This window comes from Anser anser, assembly GCF_964211835.1.
Source record: "Anser anser genome assembly, chromosome: 1".
Classification (NCBI taxonomy): Eukaryota; Metazoa; Chordata; class Aves; order Anseriformes; family Anatidae; genus Anser; species Anser anser.
Genome location: NC_139720.1, coordinates 119,402,262 through 119,426,170, shown reverse-complemented (window position 1 = coordinate 119,426,170; position 23,909 = coordinate 119,402,262). Strand labels below are relative to the sequence as shown.

At 41.8% G+C, this 23,909-nt stretch overlaps 1 long non-coding RNA gene across 1 annotated transcript in view; it reads left to right on the top strand.

The window, feature by feature from the left end:
- LOC310892889 overlaps positions 1 to 10,831 on the top strand; it is a 50,304-nt gene extending 39,473 nt beyond the window's left edge. The window contains exon 8 of the long non-coding RNA XR_014578567.1: positions 663 to 10,831. This is a non-coding gene — a long non-coding RNA (uncharacterized lncRNA). The remainder of the gene's footprint in view (positions 1 to 662) is intronic.
- The last annotated feature ends 13,078 nt before the right edge of the window (positions 10,832 to 23,909 follow it).

Sequence of the window (23,909 nt, the reverse complement as noted above, 5' to 3'; positions counted from 1 at the left end):
ACAGGCTTACTCATTACAAATATTGACTAGCTAAAGGACAAGACTTAGCAAATAAGATGATAAAGTCAATTGAACTCTTCTTATTGTGTGCAGATTAAGTGCTGCTTTCCTACTTTAAAGAAGGTTCCTGCTGTCTTCTGCAATACTGAGAGAGGAGTTTAGTTTACAGCAGAGACAGTAATTTTCACACTATCACAGAAAAGCAAATTTTGGTGGGACAGAAATTAAGACCAAAGGATAGGATAAATATCCACAGACAGACCAGAAGCTGGCCTGGAAGTCTGAAGGACCACATCAGATATCTTTTCTTGATTTGTCATGCTTATCATCAAGTAATTCCAACTGTGAGGACAGAGACTCCACCAAGGCTGGTACAAAACTGAGCTCTGAAACAGAAAGTAGATCTGAGTCTTTACAGTTATTTAAGAAACAGAAAGTGGATCTTAATATACATATTTCAGGATTAATCATCTGAAGTTGGTGTAAAGCAAATGAGAATAAAAAGAAGCCTTCCGTCCTTCTGGTAAGGAGGTAATCAGGTGGTTAATAACATTGCAGGACACCAAAGGAGACATCAGGCTGTTCCAGTACTGTGGCTGCCCTGTTAGGACAACTGTATAATAGGATACACCTAAATGCTGTTAACTTTGGTCTTGTTTCAGATGCAGTTGTCCAGATGTTTCAGATGCAGATGCAGGAGTGCACAATCAGGAGGTCCTCATTACCAAGAAATAACGCTGCTATCCTTTTCTTAGTCTGGTAGCTCTCTCGTTTGTCAGTATTTGCTCTCAAGAGTGTCACTGGGCTAAAGAAGATGTACAATAAAGGATGACACTATCAGGAATAGTAATATAAGAATGTATATATGCAGGACATTGTCAGATTATGTGATAAAAAAACCTCATCTCTGTGCACCAAGAAGATACACCAAGATGCACCATGGGCTGAGGGATGCCCACCCAGTGAATCAATGGAGAGGTGTTCTGCAGTGCCTTGCAGTACAAGGTTGCTGGCTACAGGAATACAGGACTCATCACGGGATGCAAAGGAAGAGCATTCAGGGATCACACAAGACAGTACGGGGTGTTTAGGGAGGAACAAAATGTGGGGAAAGAGAGGGATCAAGGCGGTTGGGTGTCAGCAGCTGGACTTGCAGTGGGACTGCAAGATGAAGGTGCCAGCATTGAGTGTGGAGGTTTGTATCAGGGTGTGATCAACTAGCAAAGACCAAGCTGGATGAGCTGGTGGGTAGGTGCAGTGGCAAGGAAGCCGAGGGGGTATCTCTGAGGGTGAGACACATGGAAGAGCTGGCTACTGGAGGGACCAGGGGCTCCAGACAGCCTGCCAGACACTGTGGGGTCTAAGTGTTGAGTGCAAGACCCACTTACATATGTGTCTGTGTGCAGGTGTGCGCTGATGTGTATACTTCATAGTAACAGACCTCCATTCTGATCAGCCAGGGGAGGGAACAAGATGGGGCCATTGGTGCTGTCTGTGTTTGTATGAGTGCTTGATGCGCATGTGCTGTCCTGTGCATGTATATATGTGTGATATACATGCATTTGTGTGTGTGCCTAATTGGAAAAGATGTTCTGCCTCGCTACAGATTGGACCTGGGGGCATGGAGCTGTGGCAGCCTCACCTGCATTGGCCTGCTCTTTTTGCTAACTCCCTAGCAGACACAGGTTTGGATAAAGAAGTTATTTATACATTGCAATACAATGGAGGGATGAATGAGGATAACGATCTACATACTGTGTTCCTAACAAGTCATGGAGGAGAAAGAGAAAAATCTGACATTTGCCTTTCTACAATCCTAACGGAGTCATAAGCATGGTATCTCTGGGGCACTCAGACTACTCTCTCTGTCCCATTTCCATTCCCTAACAGTGGGCCAGCCTTTCAGTGGTTCCAAAACTGTGACTAGAACAGAGTGCCTTGAAATGTCACTTGGCATTTTTGAAGGCCTGGGACCAGCGGCAGGGAACAAAAAAAGAGAGCTAGGTGAAATGTAAGCTTCCTGAATATGGGCCAGAGACAATGCTAAAGACTTAAATGTTATTTTTCTTGCTAGCGCAGTCATCACAAAGACAAGCTTATCCTCCTAAATGTTGAAGAATCTTGCATTTTTATTATGTATTTTCTGAACATGTATTTCATGACTATGCATGTTTACCAGATTTTAAAATAATGTTTCCGAGGAATGCCAAATGCAGTTGATTTGACCTTTCTGTATAGCTGTCCGTGTGCTGGTAGAGTGAAGGCACTAGCATGAGCGCATTTGTGAGCAAGCGTATGAGTCTGCATCTGAAGCCAGGAAGGTAGGATGCATGTCTATGGGTTTTCCTCTGATTTACTAGAAGGTCAAGTGATGAAGAATCTGATGTCAGAGAAAATCATGTCAACATAACAGCATCATGGAAGGTCCATTCTCTTTCACTCTACATAGCTAAGTCCTGAAGGTTTAGCAATTCAGAAAGGTGCCTATGCTGAAGCATGTTGGGTGTGGTGAGAATGAAGGCTTGTCATTGATATCTGCAGCATATTTCTTTCTGCTTATTTCTACAGGATAAAATCTCCTAAGAGGCAACACAGACATAGGGACATTTGATTTAAAGATCAGTGAAGTAGTGTCAGGATATTGTTAAGGTTACGGAAGTCTGTGACCAATCCCAGCAAAACAGGCATCCTGTTATGCAATAGATGTGGAACATTCCTGTTCTTCTCCTCCATTCTTGGGCTTCTATGGTGCAGGATAATGCACTTTGACCTCAACCGAGTGACCCAATATTACTGCTTGCTGCAGTTACAAATTTTGAATGGAAGTTTTTTCATCCTGGCTAGAGGTTTAATATCTAGCTCGATTTAATATCTAGACTGCACCATGGATGTTAGATCATCAAAAGGCAATTAAATGATTTATAATTAGCCTCCTGCATTCTGTTTTGGTTGAATTGAAATGGGCATCTTACTTGGCAACAGTTGCTTCTTAGTGTAATGTGACCAATACATGGAACAGTAATGGTTTTGTTTTGCCCCCTGGACTAAGGATGAGGATTATTGCCCCCTGGACTAAGAACAATATAGGTCAAAAGTATGAGCTGTGTGGCTGATAAGCTGCTGATCTACTTTCTAGAGGAAGCTAGAAAGCCTCTGGATGCTGTTTGCCTCTACTGCTTATGTGACGGTGTTCTGCTGTTGTTTCTTATCTTCAGCTGCAGATTCAGAGAAGGAATCTTTCCTATGAAATGTTCAGGGCTCCCACTTGCTCTGGATAGACAAAGAGCCAGGCTTTCTTTCCATGATTTAGTAGTCTCTTAGCATATTTGGATAGGCTGTTGAGGCTTGCAGCTTCTTTTTCCAGGTAGAAATTACAGTGAAGGTGTTGTTAGAGGAAGGATGCTATGGATAGGCCTCACTTTTAATACCCTGCAGTGACAGAGGGGTTGTCCCTATTTCAACGGTGATGCTCAGACTGCCTAGAGACTGTGGAAAGCATCATGGCATCTGCAACATTTGTTTCCTATTGTCATGCTCTACTTTATATATATAAGAACAGCCAAGCTTAGAATGACTCTTTTGCTCCCTGAAGCATGGCTCTGTAATGGCTGGCTTGGCAATGCTGATAATTGCATAACCTGTGGAGGATCTGGTCCATTTTCCCTGTAGTTCACTACAGATTTTCAATTTCCCAATGACTTTAGTGGACATAAATTCTTAAAATTAATAAGGCCTGGCCTTAAAAAGACTTATGCTGTTGTTGACATGAAATTTGTTGTGGTTGCTATGGTTTTACACAAAGAGCAGGGTGATCTCATGGCTGCCTCTTTTAAAGTAATCAGCAGTACTTGATCTGTACTATACTTGCAGTATGCGTATTTAGAAAAGAATAAAGAGACTGTATTGGGTTTACATGGCAAGGGTTTGGTAGTGGGGGGGCTGCAGGGGTGGCCTCTGTGAGCAGAGCCCAGCAGCTGCCCCATGTCGGCTCAAAAAGGGACCTGCTGCTGGCCAGAGCCCAGACAGGGAGTGACGCGGGGTGGGCCTCTGGGAGAGCAGAGTTAAGGAAGGGAAAAAACACCATGCAACAGCAGCTGGGGGAGAGGGTTGAGAACCAGCCCTGCAGCCCCCCAGGTGAGTGCAGCAGCAGGGCAGGAGGTGCTCCAGGCAGGCAGCAGCAGTTCCCCTGCGGCCTGTGCAGGGAGAGGCCCCCGGTGGAGCAGGCTGTCCCCCTGCAGCCCATGGGTCCCACACGGAGCAGATCTCCACGCTGCAGCCCGTGGAGGAGCCCACGTGGAGCAGGTGGATGTGGCCTGGAGGAGGCTGCGGCCCATGGAGAGCCCCCGCAGGAGCAGGCCCCGGGCCGGAGCTGCAGCCCGTGGAGAGGAGCCCACGCAGGAGCAGGGGGTCTGGGGGGAGCTGCCGCCCGCCCGTGGGGGACCCGTGCTGGAGCAGTTCGCTCCTGGGGGATGGACGGACCCCGTGGTACGGAGCCGTGTGGGAGCAGTGCTGGAAGAGCTGCTGCCTGTGGGCAGCCCCCGCAGGCTCAGTTCGGGAAGGACGGCATCCCGTGGGAGGGACCCCGCGTGGAGCAGGGGCAGAGGGTGACCGTGGGGGAGCGGCGGAGACGAAGCATCAGGGGCTGACCGCAGCCCCCATTCCCTGTTCCCCTGCACTGCTTGGGAGAACGAATTGGGAGAGGGTGGATGGGGAAAGGTGTTTTGGTTTGCTTTTAGTTTCTCAGTGCTCTGGTCTGCTAGTGAAAGGCAATAAATTAATCTCCCTAGTTTGAGCCTGTTTTGCCTGTGACAATAATTCTTGTGTGATCACAACAATGAGCATAAATTAAGCAATTTGTGGCAAAATTTAGGGTTAGACATCTAAATCCTAATTTCTGGTAATCAGGTCCAACATCTTGGTAGAAATGCTGTTCAAATAACAGTGTCTCTTGGAAAAGGTGAAGGATTTGGACCCTGAATAATAACTAAAGCAGCTTAATGTTAAGATGTGTCAACTGAAATATGATCTATATCTAACTGAAACATTTTCAACAGGAAATTTGCAATGACATGGATTATAGCATGAGAGACTGAGGAACTGGAGATCTGCAAAAGTGTGAGACCCCACAATAATAGTTGAACAAGACAAACAACATGATGCTGCATCTTTGCAGCTGGTATTACTTCATGAATGAGACATAGCGCAACTGACATGTAAAGTAGCTGCAGATAACCACAACAACACACCAGCTATGTCCCTGGTCTTACGAGTTTCTTCATCAAATCATTGTGTAATGAGGCAGGAGAAGCTGTACCATCTGCAGCTTTCAGAAGGATGAAGATAAAGAACATTAATGTCAGTCTTGCACTGGAAAGACACAGATGGACATTCATCATGACAGACCAGTACAACGTTGCCAAAGCAAGTGAATGCACTGCCTCTGATAACAATGCTGACAATTGTATGTGAGTCCCTGCAAATCTGTACAAAGAACTGAGACACACCAAGGGCTCACTGCGATTTTAAGTCATTGGTAGGTGAGCTGGTGGGTGGGCTACACGTTACAATTTTGAGTAATATGTCATTTCTGGTGCCACCTTGGTCTACGAAAGGAACGTGCATGGGCTTAAACTTTTAAGAAACTCAGACTTGATAAGGTAGGAATTTTCCTGGCAATAGGCACTCTGTTCTCCAGTGACTGAATTGGGTAGTAAAATGTCTCTTTGTTAACCAGTTCTGAATATCAGAGACCTTTGTATGTCCTGCTTCTGGGTCCACCTCTAAGCAGGGGCTGCAGATGTGCAAGAGACTTTCTACATTATGTGCTTTAGCAGATGCTTTCCATTCTTTACCACTCTTTGTAAGAACAACGTTCCCTCATGCTAAGATATTACATGGTCTATATGTTGACAGAAAAGCTGTATTTCATACCCAGCACCCAATTTACTCATATTCTGGAGGGTTAGATACAGACCTTTAATTCAGATTAGACAGGAGTGTTTGAGGGCAGGAGAAGACCATATGGTCCACAAAAAACTGTTTCTGTAAAGCTTTACAATTAATCAGCACCTTCTACGTTGTTCAAATCTCATTAGTGATGGCACCTTTCTGACCTCTTTTCTTGGAAAAGTGTATCCAGCCATTCTGTAAGCACTCTTCTTCTGTATCTGAGGCTGACTTTGAGTATTTGTTTTGCTCTACAGCCTCTTTTATTTATTTATTTATTTATTTTTTAATAGACAGTCTGTCTGCACATCATAAAATGTTTGCTACCAGGGTAGGAGAGTGTCAGGCTATGACCCCTTGCTGACAAATTAGATACTATCATAAACAGCTTACTTCATCAGTCTGTTGCCCTCTTTCTCATAGGACTTCTTTACCTCTCACAGTCCCTTTATTCTCTAAGCTACAAGATAAAGGGAAATAGGCAAATCTTTTTGAGTCACATTCTCTGAACTCATCACTAGTGGTTTCCACCTTACCTATCCTTCCCCAGTGAACAAAGGTGGGGAGCTAAACACCACTTTGCTAATATTCTTTATGAGCTTATCAAACCTTGTGACAAGATAACTAATACTGTGTTATCTCACATATCCATGTTATATATTGCATGTCAAAAATAAAGTTAAAATAGCTTGAAAAGTCTAATTTGAATCTTTCAGCATCAGAAAATTCACCCTGAAGGCTGAACACAATACTTTCAATAGTACACTGAATTCTACTTATGCTTCTCTAGGTTTCAAAATATGCATGGTCACATTCTGTAGACCTTATCGCATTGACAATGAAGAAAGGAGAATTTTTGCCCCATCTGAAGGTGCAAAAGGAAAGCTTTGTGGATATAAAATCTTGCAGTTTTGGCAGGACTGTGCAAATAATTCATAAGGACCAGAGAATGAGATTTTTTTCTTCTTGTTGTTTTAACTTATTTAAATTCACTGTATTGTACAAAGGAGAATTGAGTGTCTTCATGGCATTAATTAAAAAGGTTAGCAACTTCACAGAGACTGAGCTTCAGAAAGCTCACTGCTTTGAAAGATTCTATCAGTGTAAAAATAAATTCTTTATACTTAAAATGGAGTGCATAATAAAATCCATAAGGATATTGCCTAGCCTAAGGCAATTGTGAGTGGTAATCTTCTGTTGATTCTGTTGGTACCAGTGTTTCACTTGGGGATGATAGGGAGTGGGAAGGAAATTATTTGTTATATCCCAGAGGACATTTTGAGATTTTTTTTTTCTTCCTTGCACAGAATAGGGAAAGAAAACTGAAATCCTGAAAGTTTTCAAGGACTGGCAATCTGAAAATTATGGATCATTTAATTTTCAAGTACCTTTTCAGATGAAACTAGTAAAAGTTGTTGAACAGAAGTCTTGCAAATGGGAAAAACTCCCAAAGTTCACACTTTTTTTTTTTTTTTCCCCTAAAAGCTGAAATGGAAATCATCTATTGAAATAAGTAATTTATCAAAAATTCTCAATCAAAATCTAGTCTCAGATAATTTTTCAAAGAATGGCTGATGTTGGAAGGGATACTTGAAGGCCATTTAGTCCAATGCCCTCTGCTCAATCAGGGCCACCTACAGCAAGCTGCGCAGGGCCATGTCCAGATGGCTATTGAATTGCTAAGATTCACCCCTCATCCTTCTCTTCTACAGGCTGCAGTCCCAGGTCTCTCAGCCTTTCCTCATAGGAGAGATGCTTCTGTCCTTTCCTCTCTGTGGCCCTTTGCTGGTCTCTCTCCAGCATGTCCATGTCTCTCTTGTACTGGGGAGCCCACAACTGGGCTCAGTACTCCCAGGTGGCCTCACCAGGAGGAGGATCGCCACCCTCCACCTGCTGACAATATTTTGCCTAATGCAGCCCAGGATATCATGAACCCTCTTTGTCACAAGGGCACATTGCTGGCTCACGTTCAGCTTGGTGTCCACCCGGACCCCCATGTCCTTTTCTGCAGAGCTGCTTTCCAGTTGGGTAGCCCCCAGCAGGTGCTGGTGCCTGGGGTTGTTCCTCCTGCAGGACTTTGCCCTTGCCTTTATTCAACTTCAGGAGGTTCCTGCCAGCCCACTTCTCCAGCCTGTCCACGTCCCTCCAGATGGCAGTGCAACCCTCTGGCCTACCAGCCACAACTCCCCATTTTGGGTCATCTGCAGATTAGCTCAGAAAATGCTTTGCCTCATCATCAAGTGATTAATGAAGATACTAAACAGGACTGGACCCAGTATCGACCCCTGCTGTACAACACTAGTTCCTGTCCTCCAGCTAGACTGTATCACTGATTACCACCCTCTGGAATGAACATTTTTCAGTCTACCTCACTGTCTCATCCAGCCCATACTTCATCATCTTCTCTATGAGTACCTTATGGGAGGAAGTGTTAAAAGCCTTAGTGAAGTCTAGGTAGACAGTATCCACTGCTCTCCCCTCATCTAATAAGCCACACATTATTATTATTATTATTTTTTAAGTAGAGAACTGCTGACTGTGAAAAGATAACAGACTAACAGCATGTGATGAAACTAGATAGATGTGTGGAGGATATTTCTAAGTCCCACAGTAGCCCTTAGTATGCTTATATATATATCATACACTGTGTAAATATGTATGTGAAGTTTATGTAGATGAATCTCAACTTAGCAGCCTTTCTTAAATATGAAACAAACAGACAAACAACACAAATGAAAAAGGTTTCTGGCTGGCTGGCCTATCCAGTTTTCAAACTTTTCTTCACTGCATTCCTATGAGCCCTTCATGCAGACCAGTCATCCCAGTTCTTCTGCAGTCAGCAATCTAAAAAGCAGAGACAATGCTTCTTCCTTTGCCTGCCCCTACTGTCTAAATTGTAAACTGTATGTAGACGTGTTGCTTCAGGTTCTTCTGTTCTATCTTTCTACAAGCTCAGTGTTTAGTCTGAACATGTCTCCATCAAAGTCCAGAGATCTGTTCTCTGTGTTCAGAGACAGGTAACTCCAAGCTTCAGAGAAATGGTTGAGGCAGATAGCTGAATTGTCCCTTGCTCTTCACAGACTAGTGCGAGATCATAAGCCTAATGCACCTTGATGAGTGGAGTGAAAAGAGGCAGTCAACAGGAACAGCAGTTTCAAGGCTTCGCTTTGAGATCATCTTGATACTCAGGGAGCTGGTTCTGGTATTGCAGGGACCTCCCAGAAAACCCCTAAGGAAAGTCAGGGTAGCAGCTGCTGCTGGGTGGGGTGAGCTAGAGGAGTCATGGGCTCTTGGCAAGCTGCAGGAGCCTCTCATGAACTCTGCAAGCTGTTCCTGATGAAGGGATGTATTGATTTTTTTGTTCGTTTGTTTGAGCTGACTCCTGACAAAGCAGAGAAAAGAACTCTCTGAACATCTGTGAAGGAGAAAGCCTATGTGAGGACCACCTCAGGGCACATAACTGTTGTCCATCATTGTCTTTCACAGAGGTGGTAATGGCCATTATTCATGACTTTTTTTCCTATTTTTGGCCTTCACAATGACATTTGAAAACCACAGATAAAAAATGCATCTTGTTTGACATCGCAAACATGTAACTTTGTTTTTCTTTTTATTAGCAAATGTGCTTTGTAGCTTTATTTGGTATTAGTAGTTTGTAACCCCTCTGTGTAACAGTTTTGACAGATTTAGTGAATCTGCCACAAAAATATTTCTTTCCTTGCTGTGCTGCACAACCTGTTTGGTGGATAAGGAAATGGCTGGTTGGCCACATCCAAAGAGTAGTGGTCAACAGCTCAAATGTCCTTGTGGAGACCAGTAGTGAGTGATGTCCCTCAGGGGATCAGTCCCTCAGTGTTGAGATCACTACTGTTTACTATCTTTATAAATGACACAGTAAGATTGAGTGGACCCCCAGGAAATCTGCAAATGACACCAAGCTGAGTGATGCAGGTGACAGTCTGGGGGGAAGGGAGGCCATCCTGAGGTATCTTGACAGGCTTCAGAGGTGGGACCACATGAACCTCATGAAGTTCATCAAGGCCGAGTGAAAGGTCCTGCATCTGGGTCAGAGCAATCCTAAACATCAGTACAGACTGTGTGATGAATGGATTGAGAGCAGCCCTGCAGAGGACCTGGGGGTGCTGGTGCATGAAAAATTGGACATGAGCTGGCAGTGGGTATGTGGTGGTTTTACCTTGCTGGGCAGCTGAACTCCACCACAACTGCTCTCTCACTCCCTTCCTCAGAAGAAGAGGGGAAAAAGAAAGTATGCTGGAAAGAAAAAAAAAAAGACTCTTGGGTTGAGATAAAGTTAGTTTAATTAAAGGGAAAAGAAAGAAAGAAAGAAAGAAAGAAAGAAAGAAAGAAAGAAAGAAAGAAAGAAAGAAAGAAAGAACAAGCAAAGGCCACACAGAAGCACAGAGGGAAGAAAAAAATTATTCTCTACTTCCCATCAACAAGCGATGTTCAGCCACGTCCCAGGAAGCAGTGCCTCAGTATGTGTAGCATCTGTTTGGGAGGACAGACATCATCACGAGGGCCCCCCCTCTCCTTCCCCTTTCCCACCTTTTATTGCTGAGTGTGACACCACAAGGTATGGAATATCCCTTTGGTTGGTTTAGGGCAGCACTCTGGTGATGTCCCCTCCCCACGTCTTGCCCACCCCCAGCCTTATGGCTGTGGGGGGCATGTGTGGAGGGAGTCTTGATGCCGTGCCAGCACTGCTCAGTGGTAGACACAACACTGGTGTGATATCAGTGCTGTCCTAGCTACAAGTGCAGAGCACAGCACTGTATTGGGCCGCTGCAGGGAAAGGTGTCTCCATCCCAGCCAGACCCCGTACAGGGCACTTGCAGCCCAGAAAGCCAACCATATCCTGGGCTGCATCAAAAGAAGCATGGCCAGCAGGCTGAGGGAAGTGATTCTCCCTTTCTACTCCACCCTCATGAGACTCCACCCTAGAGTGCTACATCTAGATCTAGGTTTCTCAGCATGAAAGAGACCTGTTGGAAAGGGGCCAGAGGAGGGCCACAAAGATGATCAGAGGGCTGGAGCACCTCACCCATGAAGACAGGCTGAAGGAGTTGGGGTTGCTCAGCCTGGAGAAGAGAAGGCTCTGGGAAGACCTTACAGCGGCCTTCTAATACATAAAGGAGTCCTACAGGAAAGACAGGGAGAGACTCTTTACCAGGGCATGTAGTGATAGGACAAGGGCTATCACATTTAAATTAAAAGAGAGTAGATTTAGATTAAATATAAGGAAGGAATTCTTTATTTTGAGGGTGGTGAGGCACTGAAACAGGTTGCCAAGAGAAATTGTAGTGCTTCCTCCCAGGCCAGGCTGGATGGGTCCTTAAGCAACCTGGTCTAGTGGAAGGTATCTCTGCCCATGGCAGGGGGTTGGAAATGATCTTTAAAAGTCCCTTCCAGCCATTCAATGATTCTATGAGCCCCATTCTTAAGAAGTCAAGACGTTTAAAGGTATCTGCTCTCTTCCACAGGGAAAGCAAGACTGTTTCTTGCCTGTACCTCCCTAACAGAGCACCTTCCTGCACTCCTCCTGCTATCTAAGGCATGTTGTTCTGCTATTCCCCAATCTCCTGTCTGTGTTGCTTTTCTGAAGGGTTTCAGCAGCTGAGTTGAGATCAATCAGCAAGAATCTCTCAGGTTCACTCAAGAAAACCAAACATTAACCTCATGCTCCACAAAGATATAGATACTATCAGTCTGTAAGAACAAATAGTATTTGCTCTATCTGCCAGTGATATAAAGGGTTTTATAATCAACACTACAACAGGAACTCCTTTTCTCTTCAAATACAGGTATGTCTGTTTTCATTCATATGATTTGAAAAGTCCTTCTATCTTTTTATTTAAAAGTATTTGAAATATTGAAATAAAAATTGAAAACAACTAGAGAACTTCCAGTCTGATATCACAAATACTGTAGTTGCAAGCACTGTACAGGAAGTTGTTCATTACTTTCTTTCTCTGTAATTAAATATATTTGTATTTCACATGGATCTAGTCATACCCAGCCATTTGAACTCACAACAAAGCCACAGTCACATGCTTCTAAGTAACCTTAGCCTCTACGGCATCCACAGACTTCAGTTTATGCAACACCCATCAATATGCCTTCTCAGGAAGGAACACCGTTAGGGATCACTGCACTCCATCTTATATTCTGCACAGGCTTCCCTCCATCAGATGTCAGTTCTCATTCTGGGTCCTGGTCCCTACTCTGTGAGCCACAGACTGGCTGTGAGTGTAATCTTCAAGACAGCTCCACCTGAGGCAGCTGAAACCACAATCAAGAGTCTCATTGACTTTCCAGGTGCAAGATCTTACCTGGAGATTGGAGAGAGCCAATTGCAGAGTGAAAAGCAATGCTGGCAATCACAACATGAACTACTTGCCTAAATATAAACATGTAGGGTCACTTAAGATACCCTCAGGTATGGTTTGCAGATGTTTGCAGAGGATTGGAAGACATGACACAGCGCTTTGTCACAAGCCATGCCTTCTGGAGAGGCAGCTATGGGCTGGTTGGGATATCCAAACAGCAAACAAAGTCTCAGACATTTACATTTATGCAGCTAAATACTGCCCTCAGTAGCAAAGAGGAACAAGAACAGGAAAAAAAAATCAACCCTGGTATGCTAACTAAGAGCAACAAATCATTCCAAAGTAGAGCCGAGGATATCTGCATTTGACCTGCTGGCCCGAGAAAAAGCTGCAGTGTTGCACCTCCCCTGACATTCTTCATTTCTGGAAGGGCAATAACGTCTAATGTTCACTTGGGTTGTCAGTCTGACCAATAGGCCTCACTGTTACAGAAAGGAAAAAAAAGTAATGAAAAAAAAAGTGCTGGTTTAGGTATATCTGTCCTTTTTAATAGGATGTATCACACATACTCACCAGTGAGAACAGAGACTGGATTATATGTTCCCACATTTGTTCTTGTGCCCAGGTACTGAAATGACTGTGCAAAAATATCACATTGGAAATAGCCTCTGGTTTAGGTTTCAGCAACATGAGCCTGATTTTTTCTCATCAAAGTGAGAAACAAGTGGATGGCAAAACTCTCAGGGACTCTAATAAAAACAGTAACAGAGCCCTGGACTTTGCCTCAAGAATCAAACATCATGAAGTTCAGAGGGGCTAGGGGGGCTGGTCACAGTTTGAACAGATGTCACTATAGAAATCATCAGACATGCTGAAAAATGTTAGAAATGAAGAGATTTTATATAATTACTGATTTTTGCATATGTTTTCTACGTATTTGCTTATCTTTCTGTTTATACAGTGTTCCTATTTCAACCCCTAGGTGAACAAAGATAATTTTTTTAAGTCCACAAGTCTACTAACTTGACAAAAAGACATTCTAAAAAATGGGTAAAGTAGACTTCCAAATCTTCTTTAATGAGCAATGTGAATTTTTGTTTGTATTTTTTCCTTTTTATGTTTTTGCTGAATTAAAGATGGATTCTGTGAATGTTGACAGTTCATCTTCTAGAAAGAAGCTTTTATGTTTGTTTCTCTTTTAATGTCATTTGATCCTCTGTTGTGTTTTTAACAATGCAAGAAAAACCACTAATTCATGCATTATTTATTTCCTTTTTTGCTTTGCTATGTTTTGTTTTGTTCTTTCAGTCACTGTGTTTTAACACATTTTTGCCAGGTGTTTCTTTGACACTGCCTTAAATGAGGTTCTTATTAATATTTCAGCTTTTTTTTTTTTTGTATATGTAATACTCAAAAGTCTCAGAGTATGCAGAGTATGTAATAATACCATACATTCTGTATAACTTTTATATTCCTACTGAGGTGACTTAGAAGCTTGGAATCACCTTCCCAATGTCTCATTCCAAGGAGCATTACTCATTGAGATAAATGCCTCATTTCAAGGAGCATTATTCATTGTAGTCTTATTGTTAGTTCCATTACACGTTTGCTACTCTGTGGCATATATTGATCAAAATAATTTAGATTAGAAATAGCAGATCATGGAACTGTGGTTGCTTAAGGAATCGTTATTAAAGCAATGGCAGTTGCAGTTATTTAAATTACTTTCTACGCCTTTCAGTTGGAGATTTTTTATAAATTCTTCTCCATTTGAATCTTTTCAAGCAGAGGGTCATACCTGCAGTGCTTATCCCAAGAATCATAATAAATCTTTTTACTATGTTCTCCTTAATTTTCTGATGCATTTCCAAAGCTGTAGCAGACCCTAGAATCGTTAACAAGATAAAACAAACAAAAAATATCCTAGGAAACGGGGAAAAAATGTTTTATGTGTTCAAATCAGTCTTTGTTTTCAATAGTTATGATCTTTACCTTTTGACCTAACTGTGTTCTGATTCTGGCTGTAACATTCAAGTGTTTAATATACAAGGTTCCAGTTTCAGAAAGTATTTAGAAATTTCATTTTTGTCAGAGACTTAGGAACCAAAGCTGTGAGGTTGTTTCCTTTCTTAATATATACTGGCTAACAAGCTACATTAACAGAGTTTTAGTCTGCAAATAAAATTCAGTACCTTAACAGTGAAAGATAGATTTCTTGTGATTATTTCTGAAATGAATGTTCTACTATTTGAATTAAGAATTGATAAAACATTTAAATAAAATAATGATGTGCTGCTTTTAATTGATAAATATAAGCCATCTACTTGGTGCCCACTAACAGGAATGGGGCAAACAAGTTTTTTGAAAGAACTTTATTTTAGTAGTTACTGCAAGGTCAATTCTTGTTTACAGTGCACCTATTTCAAAGTATGGAAAGGTTACATTTTTGGAGATGTATTTTGACAGGAATTAATATTTCCAGTTATGACTGGTATAAAACAAGTACTTTAAAGGAGCTAATGAATGCTCATACTCCACATTTTAGATTTTTTAAAATGTAAAACATGAGAATTACATCTTTAGCGCTACAGAAACATGAATTCTGTGATACTTGTTTGTGCAGCTAACTGCAGAAATCCATCTAACACCATCCTCACACAGAATTCTATGTACACCAATGAATAATCCCAGAATCACCGAATGGCCGAGGTTGGAAGGGGCCTTTGAAGATCACCTAGTCCAACCCCACCTGCCAAACAGGATCACCTAGAGCACATTGCGCAGGACGGCATCCAGGCAGGTTTTGAATATCTCCAGAGAAGCAGACTCCACAACCTCACTGGGCAGCCTGTTCCAGTGCTCTGTCACCCTCACAGTCAATAAGTGCCCTCTCATATTCAGCTGGAACCTCCTGTGCTTCAATTTGTGCCCCTTGCCTCTTGTCCTGTCGCTGGGCACAACTGAAGAGACAGGCTCCATCCTCATGACACCCTCCCCTCAGATATTTATACATATTGATGAGGTCTCCCCTCAGTCTTCTCTTTTCCAGGCTAAACAGGCCCAGTTCTTTCAGTCTGTCCTCATATGACAGGTGCTCCAGGCCTATAATTATCTTCATAGCTCTCCTCCAGACTCACTCCAGTAGCTCCATGTCCCTCTTGTACTGGGGAGCCCAGAACCGGACACAGTACTCCAGGTGAGGCCTCACCAGGGCTGAGCAGAGGGAGAGGATCACCTCCCTTGACCTGCTGGCAACACTCTTCCGAATGCAGCCCAGGATACTGTTGGCCTTCTTGGCCAAAAGGGCACATTGCTGGCTTATGGTCAGCCTGCTGTCCACCAGGACTCCCAAGTCCCTCTCTGCAGAGCTGCTCTCCAGCAGGTCAGCCTCCAGCCTGTACGGGTGCTTGGGGTTATTCCTTCCTAGGTGCAGGACCCTGCACTTGCCCTTGTTGAACTTCATGAGATTCCTCTCAGCCCGTCCCTCCAGCCTGTTGAGGTCCCTCTGAATGGCAGCCCTCTGGGGTATCAGCCATTCCTCCCAGCTTTGTGTCGTCAGCAAACTTGCTGAGGGTGCACTCCGTTCCATCATCAAGGTCGTTGCTGAATAAATTGAACAACACTGGACCCAGTACTGCCCCTGGGGGACACCACTAGCTACTGGCCTCCAACTAGACTCCGCACCACAAAGCACAACTCTCTGAGTTCTGCCATCCAGCCAATTATCAATCCACTTCACCGTCCACTCATCTAGGCCGCACTTCCTGAGCTTGACCATGAGGATGTAATGGGATACAATGTCAAAAGCCTTGCTGAAGTCAAGGTAGACAACATCTACTGCTCTCCCCTCATCTACCCAGCTAGTCATCTCATCATAGAAGGATATCAGATTGGTTAAACATGACTTCCCCTTGGTGAATCCATGCTGACTATTCCTGATCACTTTCTTATCCTCCACATGCTTGGAGATGATCTCCAGGATGAACTGTTCCAGGGATGACCTTTCCAGGAGACCTTTCCAGGGATGGAGATGAGGCTGACTGGCCTGTAGTTGCCTGGGTCCTCCTTCTTGCCTAAATACCCTGATGACAACTTTTAATCACCTTATTTTCCATAATATTTGTAAACAGGTTTACCAAGGTTATTTGTTCCATCACATTCCCAGGAACTGATTTGAACCTGACCAACATCTAGTTTCCTAGATTCTTATTCTTGACAACAGCAGTGATATTTACTTTCTTCCAGTCCTCGAGGAACTTCCCCCCATCTGCCATGACCTTTCAGAGATAGTTGTGAGTGGCCTTGCAATGGCATGGGCCAACTTTCCCAGCAAGGTTTCTTCCTGTCTGAAGAAAGCCTCATTTACTTCTTCCTGATCAGGCAATTTGATGACAGTGACAATGTGAATATGAGTACTCTATCTTCAGAGATGAGCTAAGAAACTTTTTGTCCACTGTGTGATACAATTGTGCTTTCCTCTGAAACCTCATAGTGCAAGTACAGACGTGGATCACAGCTATGGCTGTTAAAGATGGTGAGGAAGGATCTTATTTCATTTTAATCAAATCCCTCTCTTTACCCTTTCAGTAGAGGAATTTTCTACATTTTCTCCCTGCTTTCTCTTGTCATTTATTGCACACCTCATGCAGGTAGAGAACTTAGAAAGACCTGCTCTTGAGCACTTCAACAGTAACGGTGCCACTGTTGTATTAGAGATGTGATGTCACTTTATCCTTTCTGTTTCTCCAGCTGTGTCTGTTTTGTATCTTGGAGATGTACATACCAGTTCTCCCTAGGGCAGGAACTGCACCACCTCACATGTCAAAACTCACGTTAAGATGCTTCTATAAGTAGTTAAAATTACAAGCACAATGCCTGAGCCTTTCAGTAACAAACCGAAAGGAGTAGAAGTAAATATCTCCCAGCAAAACCATATTTCTACAGCAGCCAAGCCAGTCACCAACTGCTGTTTCAGCTTCCTTGGGGCTAGCCCTGTTATAATATCTCTATAGCATCTGGAATGTATCTTTTCCATTAAAATCAATATATATATAATTTTGGCTATTTAAAAGTACTTTAGCAAGAATGCCATCAGTTAGCTGTCCTTCATCTAGGGACACAGTAGTATGTATTAGCACTGGCCACTGTCATTTGTGCCAGTCAACTGACAAACCCTTTGGATGTTGTTTGTTTCTATGAGATACAGATGAATGCCCAGGATATGTGGGCCACCAGTTACCAAGTGCTATATATTGTCCATATAGCAACCCACATCAATAAGATGCTGTTTGGCATTTAAAAATAAATTTAGCATTGCCAATTAGTCAGTCATGCCTCTAGTAACCTTACTCAATGCTATGATGCTAATCACTTCTGGAAGGCCTTGACATTTTATAATTGAACTGCCAGGTTTGCATTTTGCTGCAATTCATTCACATGTAAGTGTGTCTTGTTAACCACATTATTTTGATTTCTTTTGAAGGCTGGAGGGAAGTGTGGAGTCATGATTCCTGTATTTGTGTGTGGTTAGAGTATTCCAGCAGCGTACTGGGAGGGTGAAGGATTTTGCTGTCTTTTAGTGAGCTAAATGAAAGGTGGTGAATGGCTTGTCTGTGGATGCACTGCTTACTGACTGACTGGTATTCACTGCCTGTTTCGTTTTACTTTCCTGTCTGTCTATCACCACATATGTCTTTCCTCTTGTCTAAAACTAATGCTCTTACATTTTGGGAGCAGGGACCTTGTTAGATTTTATTTATGCAGCCCCTAATGGAGTGCCATGACTGGGAGTCCTAAGTCATGCAGTAAGTAATCTAATCCCTTAGTAACTTCCCCTTCATTTTCTTCCCTATTCATTAGCTTAAAGCATTTAACATCTACAAGAAAGGGGCATAATTTCTAGTGTAGGTTACTGAATAGTGTTAAGCCTGTTTAAACAGACACTTTTTTTTTTATTATCTATCAGTAACATCTTAGTGCATATCCCTATGAAGCACAGTATTCACTTGAAATTGCTTGTCATTGGGATAGGTTTATATCAAAATACAAAGGCAACTATCCACATACTCAGATGCCTCTGCCATGCCTGCCTGTATTTATTTTCTAAAATGAGATTAAGCAGCTTGAATTGAAATGTGTGTAACGCATGGCACTGAATGTGGTTACAAATAGGGTCTACATGCAGCTGAGACAAAACAGTTTAAAGAGATGTTGTTTTCATGAGGCTTTATATACAGAACTGCTAGGTGACTAAAGCAGCAACATCGATAAGCTTTACAGGGTATTAAGAGAGGGAAAAAAATAAAAATTCAGTTGCACGACCCTTTATATATCACCATCAGGCTGGGAGGTACCTGTTCCTCATGGATTCACTCAGTATGGTTCCAGCTCTCAGTAGAAAAAATCTGTTGTTTATTCTTGCTGGGCACATTTGAAATCTGGCACATTTGGAGTTTTAATGCTGTGAATTTCAAGAAACCAGGTAGCATTAACTACTTCAATTTCTCTGTGCGGAGCACGTGAGCTGTGAATAAGAAGTAACCCCTGAAACCAGCCTCCAGCTGATTCACTTCACTTTCAATACATTAAACCAAGTTTGTTCTAATCTATGGATTTTCAAAGGAGTGAGACTTAGGCTGAATTTGCCCTGTTACATCTTTGCAACATATATTATTTGACACTGTACTTTCTCCTGTAGGCTTATTTAAACTCCTGGTGCTTAGCAGTTACTTTAAATGAAGATGGTCAGCAGTTCACTGTGAACAGAGTATGTCTGTTGAGTATGATCTTTGGTAGGACAAACTTATTCTATGAGTTTTGATTGATAACCTCTTGCTCATCTGGAAATGAACTCTGTTTATCACTAATCAGTGGTCTGTCTTTCAAAACCACAGTGACAACAGTAAGGCTGGTAATACTTTCTAACCTGTTTAATGCCTGTTCATTAGAAGCAAACTAGAAATTATATATAATATATATTTTTTATACATATAATCTATATATTTTTATATATAATATATATTATATATATAATATATATATATTTAAATTGTTATTATTATTTTCATCAGAAGTCCTCAACAGGTAGCTGTTTGTTAAAACTGAAGTGTTCTTTTTCAGCTTTCAGAACATCTGTCTGTATTTCATTTACCACTTTTGCAGGGTGCAAATAACAGCAGGCACACAGACAGAGCTATTAAAAATGTAAGAGCTATTCCAGTAAATCAGTTAGTTTGCAGTAAATCAGTTAGTTTACCATTACTGAAGTTCTGTATGAAGTAAGTATCACTGTTGGCAGAATATGATTTCGTAATAAATAATACAAAATATTCTCTGTTTTTTTAAAAGGAATTTTGTAGAGAGACTTCAACAATAAATGATTTAATGGGATACATGATGATCAATGCAGCTGCCTCACTGCATCTAAGAACATTGAAAATCCTGGTGTATACAAAATCCTTGGAGGACCTCTGCCTTTTAAAAGGTTGTTACTATCAGTTAACTCTTACTCTTTTATATTTTTGAAAAGGTGAAAATCTGAACTTCTAAAGATTGTAAAGTGTTCAGGAGAGTGAATTATCTCTCCGTACTGGTGGTTGCAGTACTATCAAGTGAGATACATTATGGTCAGCAGAGGCATCTACCTAAATGGGCAGAGATCCTCTGGAGATTAGAGTGTGCAGAGGAAATCATTCTCCACTGGAAAGCGAGACCACTGCAGAGAATTAGATGGGCATACAGGAGAGAACATCTCAGAAATAGATGGGCTCTGTCAAACTGATTTCCTGCTTTGCAGTAGAAGGACAGAAGCAAAAGTGTATTTACGCTACAGGAAGCTGGACAAGGTAGAACGAAAAGGACGAAAGACATGAGGTACTATCCCACGTCTAGCCTCCATCATAGCCCGTTTCTATCAACAGTCACATTGATACACCAAAATCTCACAGACGTGGCTCTACACTAATCTTAGACACTCATATTACATGCTCCCCACAGGCTGGCTCCTCCCTAAATCAATCACAATAAAGAAAAACTTCCAGTCCTGTATCATTCTTGAAGTTCTCAGATTCTCCCACATTCATCTACTTTCATTCACCTAGTTGTCTAACAGAGCTGTACTCAACAGCAGTTTCCTCCATGCGAAATGCAAAATTAATATAAATCTACATTTATTCTTGTAGATCTAAGGACCACACTAGTTCTATCTAGTTCTTTCCTCTTCCTTGTTTAATGTTTCTTTACTTTTCTGTCATCTGCAGATTTTGAAGATAATAGTGTTCTTTCATTCCAGACTGAAACAAACAAACAAACAAACAAACAAAAAAAAACATTCAAAAGCCTAAGGCCAGGGACCAGTCCCTACAGAACCTCATTAGAAACACCTCCACTAAACCGTATTCTCCTGTTTACAGAAATGAAAAGTATATTTGGAAATTGCAGGCAAAGCAAGCCAAAAAAAAGAGTACGTCTTGGAAGCTTATGGGGGGATAATCACAACACAAAATAGTAGTAAAAAGCCTGCAGGAAGAGAGAACAGGACTGATCAGAAAAGAAAATTATACTTAATGATCATGAAGTATCAGGACAGCCAAACAACATGTGAGATTATGAAAAACATTTAAGGAAAAACAAAAGGAACCGTTTTCCCAGGAGGATGTTATGGTCCTACACTTCAATGAATGCTTCATCTTTCAAGAAGAAAATGGATTCCTTTTGAGTAAGCCAGGGCACAGATGCTCATTAGTGGAATGGGTATAGGGAAAAGCAATGTACTGTTCCCAAGGTGGAAGTAAAACTCATGAAGGTCAGTGCATCTGGATCAGCTGGGCTGGGTAGCATTTATTCTATGCACTGAATGAACTAACAGTGAAATTGCAAATTTATTTTAAAAACCTAGCAAATTGAGAACTCATGCCATATGTGTAGCAAATAGTAAATGTACTGTCTATACTACAAGAAGTAGAAAAAGCAACTTAAACAACAACAGGGCCATTAGTCTGAATTCAATGACATACAAGACTAGAGAACAAATTTTGAAAGAAGGAATATGCAAATTCGTGAAGATAAATTGATGCAATGCAACTTGGTTTCACAAAAAATTACTTGGTCCAGATTTGTCTCATATTTTTCTTTGATGAGATAACTGATTTTCTAGACAAGAAAAAACATAGGTCTAGTTTATCTAGATTTTCTTTTTTAATTGGTACCACTCAAGAAGTTACTAGTTATGCTGAAGAAGATGTACATTGCTTATAAGGGGGTAAGGCACAGACTAGAAGGCAGATGACAGTCTTGTAGTGAAAGAGGAATCAGCCAGTTTGAATGGGATTCTTAGTGCATTCTTCAAAGGCTAGTCTTGTGACTGATACTCAATTTTCTCATTACTGATAGCCAGAATAATTAATCCAGTATTCCTTACATATCAATGCAGTATTATAACACCACTGGGAATTTTTTTACTAGTTTGCTAAGGAAATTAGGAGGCTTGGTCAATCAGAGAAAGATAAGAATTTTCTGCTGAGGAATAAGGCAACCTGGACAACTAGAATCATGGAAATACAGTAAAATGTAATCATATACAACAGAGAGCCATGACTTTAGGAATTCATATGACCATGTATGACCCAGACTGTTATGAGAAAAAAAAATGTAAGTCTTTAACCTGAGTTGGCTGTATTTCCAGTTTATCCTCTTAGGTCTACTCCTCCAAATTACAGCCTACCCTTTCATGGAGACATTAGTCTCTTATCTTACTAAGATCCTTCCACTGTGACCTGAAATTCTGTCATGACTAGGTCAGCAAACCAGCTGCTCTGTGTTGGAGGGAAGATCCCACGCCTGACAACCCTGTAGCAGAAGATTCAGTATATGCCACTGTGGATTACTGAAAGGAGTGATAAACTGCCACTGAATTATAAAATGTGGGAGATGATTGTGAAAACAGCATCTCTGAGGAGTTTACTCAGACAGCAGGAAAGTGTGCTGGAGGCAAAAAGAAAAATATGAGTATCTAGGAAATATTAGTAAAAATCCCAGGTGCATAGCATGCCTCTGAATGTTCAGAGTATTGGCAAATATTGACTCCAGCTCTAGCTACTTATTATGACTGCTTTGCCAAGTCATAATGATGTAGGGTGATTATTTGCCCTTTTTTATTATTTCTTTCCTTGTTACAGATGGTTAATTTTACTGTGAAAAAAAAAAAAAAAAGCTTTAGAAACATAGCTCAACCATTCAGTTGGCTACAGAGAGCAAAGAATAATCCAGGGGTAAGTTCTCTATAGCAGGACCCCAACAAAGAACCCATCAGTTAGAAATGAACATTATATCATACTTTCCAGACTATTCACAGGATTAAACCAACTGTATATACAGTAAGCTCTCTTTACAGATCTGAGAACAGCACAGGCACAGAGACACATTTATTCTGGATGGTTTTCAAGACACAGTTATTGTTTATATTGTGCAGTGGCCCAGGGCTGCAGTATGGAAACCGTAGGTGGTAACGAGTAAGCTCGGGTACATACAGCACTGTGCTCTAGGAAAAATCAGTTCTCTAGCTGGAAACGGAGGCATTGCAAGCAACTGAAACAACAGGGATGTTGGCGTTGGAAGTGGACTTTTACAATACAAGGAAAAGAACCAAAAAGAAAGAAGACACCTCAAAGTGAGATGGTCAGCTAGGTCTGATGCTGACTCGACTTCCAAGTTAATTCAGCCCAACTCTGTTGACACTAGTGGTGAAAAGTTTGTGAAAACAAGTTAATCGGAAGCAGATTTTGGCATTAAAGGTGTTTTTTTTGTTTGTTTATTTATGTTTTTAAGGGTTGAATTTTTATTCAGAAAGTTACATTCTGTGGGCTTAGTAAAATTCAGTGTGTTCTAAGATCAATATATTATGTATTAAGCAGGCCTGGTCAGAGATAGTCTGCTGACTGTGGGCAGGTTGATGGGGAGGTATCTGTGAGATTAGAAGGCAAGAAGGCTGTGAGAAACACTTGATCTTGCACCCAGCCAGCTGAATGCAGGTGAATTGGTTGCTTCCCACTTCAGTACCCTAACTCTCTCTTGCCTTGAGGTAGTCTCTTTATTAAGTGGAGAGCAGGAGAGGATTGTGTAAATAGTACTTCTCTGAAGCACTTTAGCAAAGTCAGTAGTGAGGATGAATGAGAGCTGAAGATGGTCTGATACATGACTGGTGTTACCAGAAGCCAGCTGTTCTGGCTCAGCTTAAAAAAATCTCTGATAGCTTCAAAAGTGGCATTACAATGCAGCGAAACAAGAGATACATGGCCAGGCCAGAAAAACCCTTAGGAGTTACGTACTTCAGTAAGCAAAATAAGACAGTGAATAAAACACACTTGCCACATAAGCTGTGGCATGGCATGGTGGTGAAGTCAGAGGCTAGAGGCAGAGGCAAAGGCTGGCAGTGTAGGCTCAGCCCCTGCCACAACTGCAAGCAGGTACAAGCTCCGGTCTGAGCTTTGCTTTCTCCTCCTGCAAGGGGTAATAACCTTGTAAAAATGTTTGCATTTTCCTTTATTAAGAAACAAAACAAAACAAAACCAAACAACAACAGCAGCAACAAAACCAACCAACAAACCAAAAAAAAAAAAA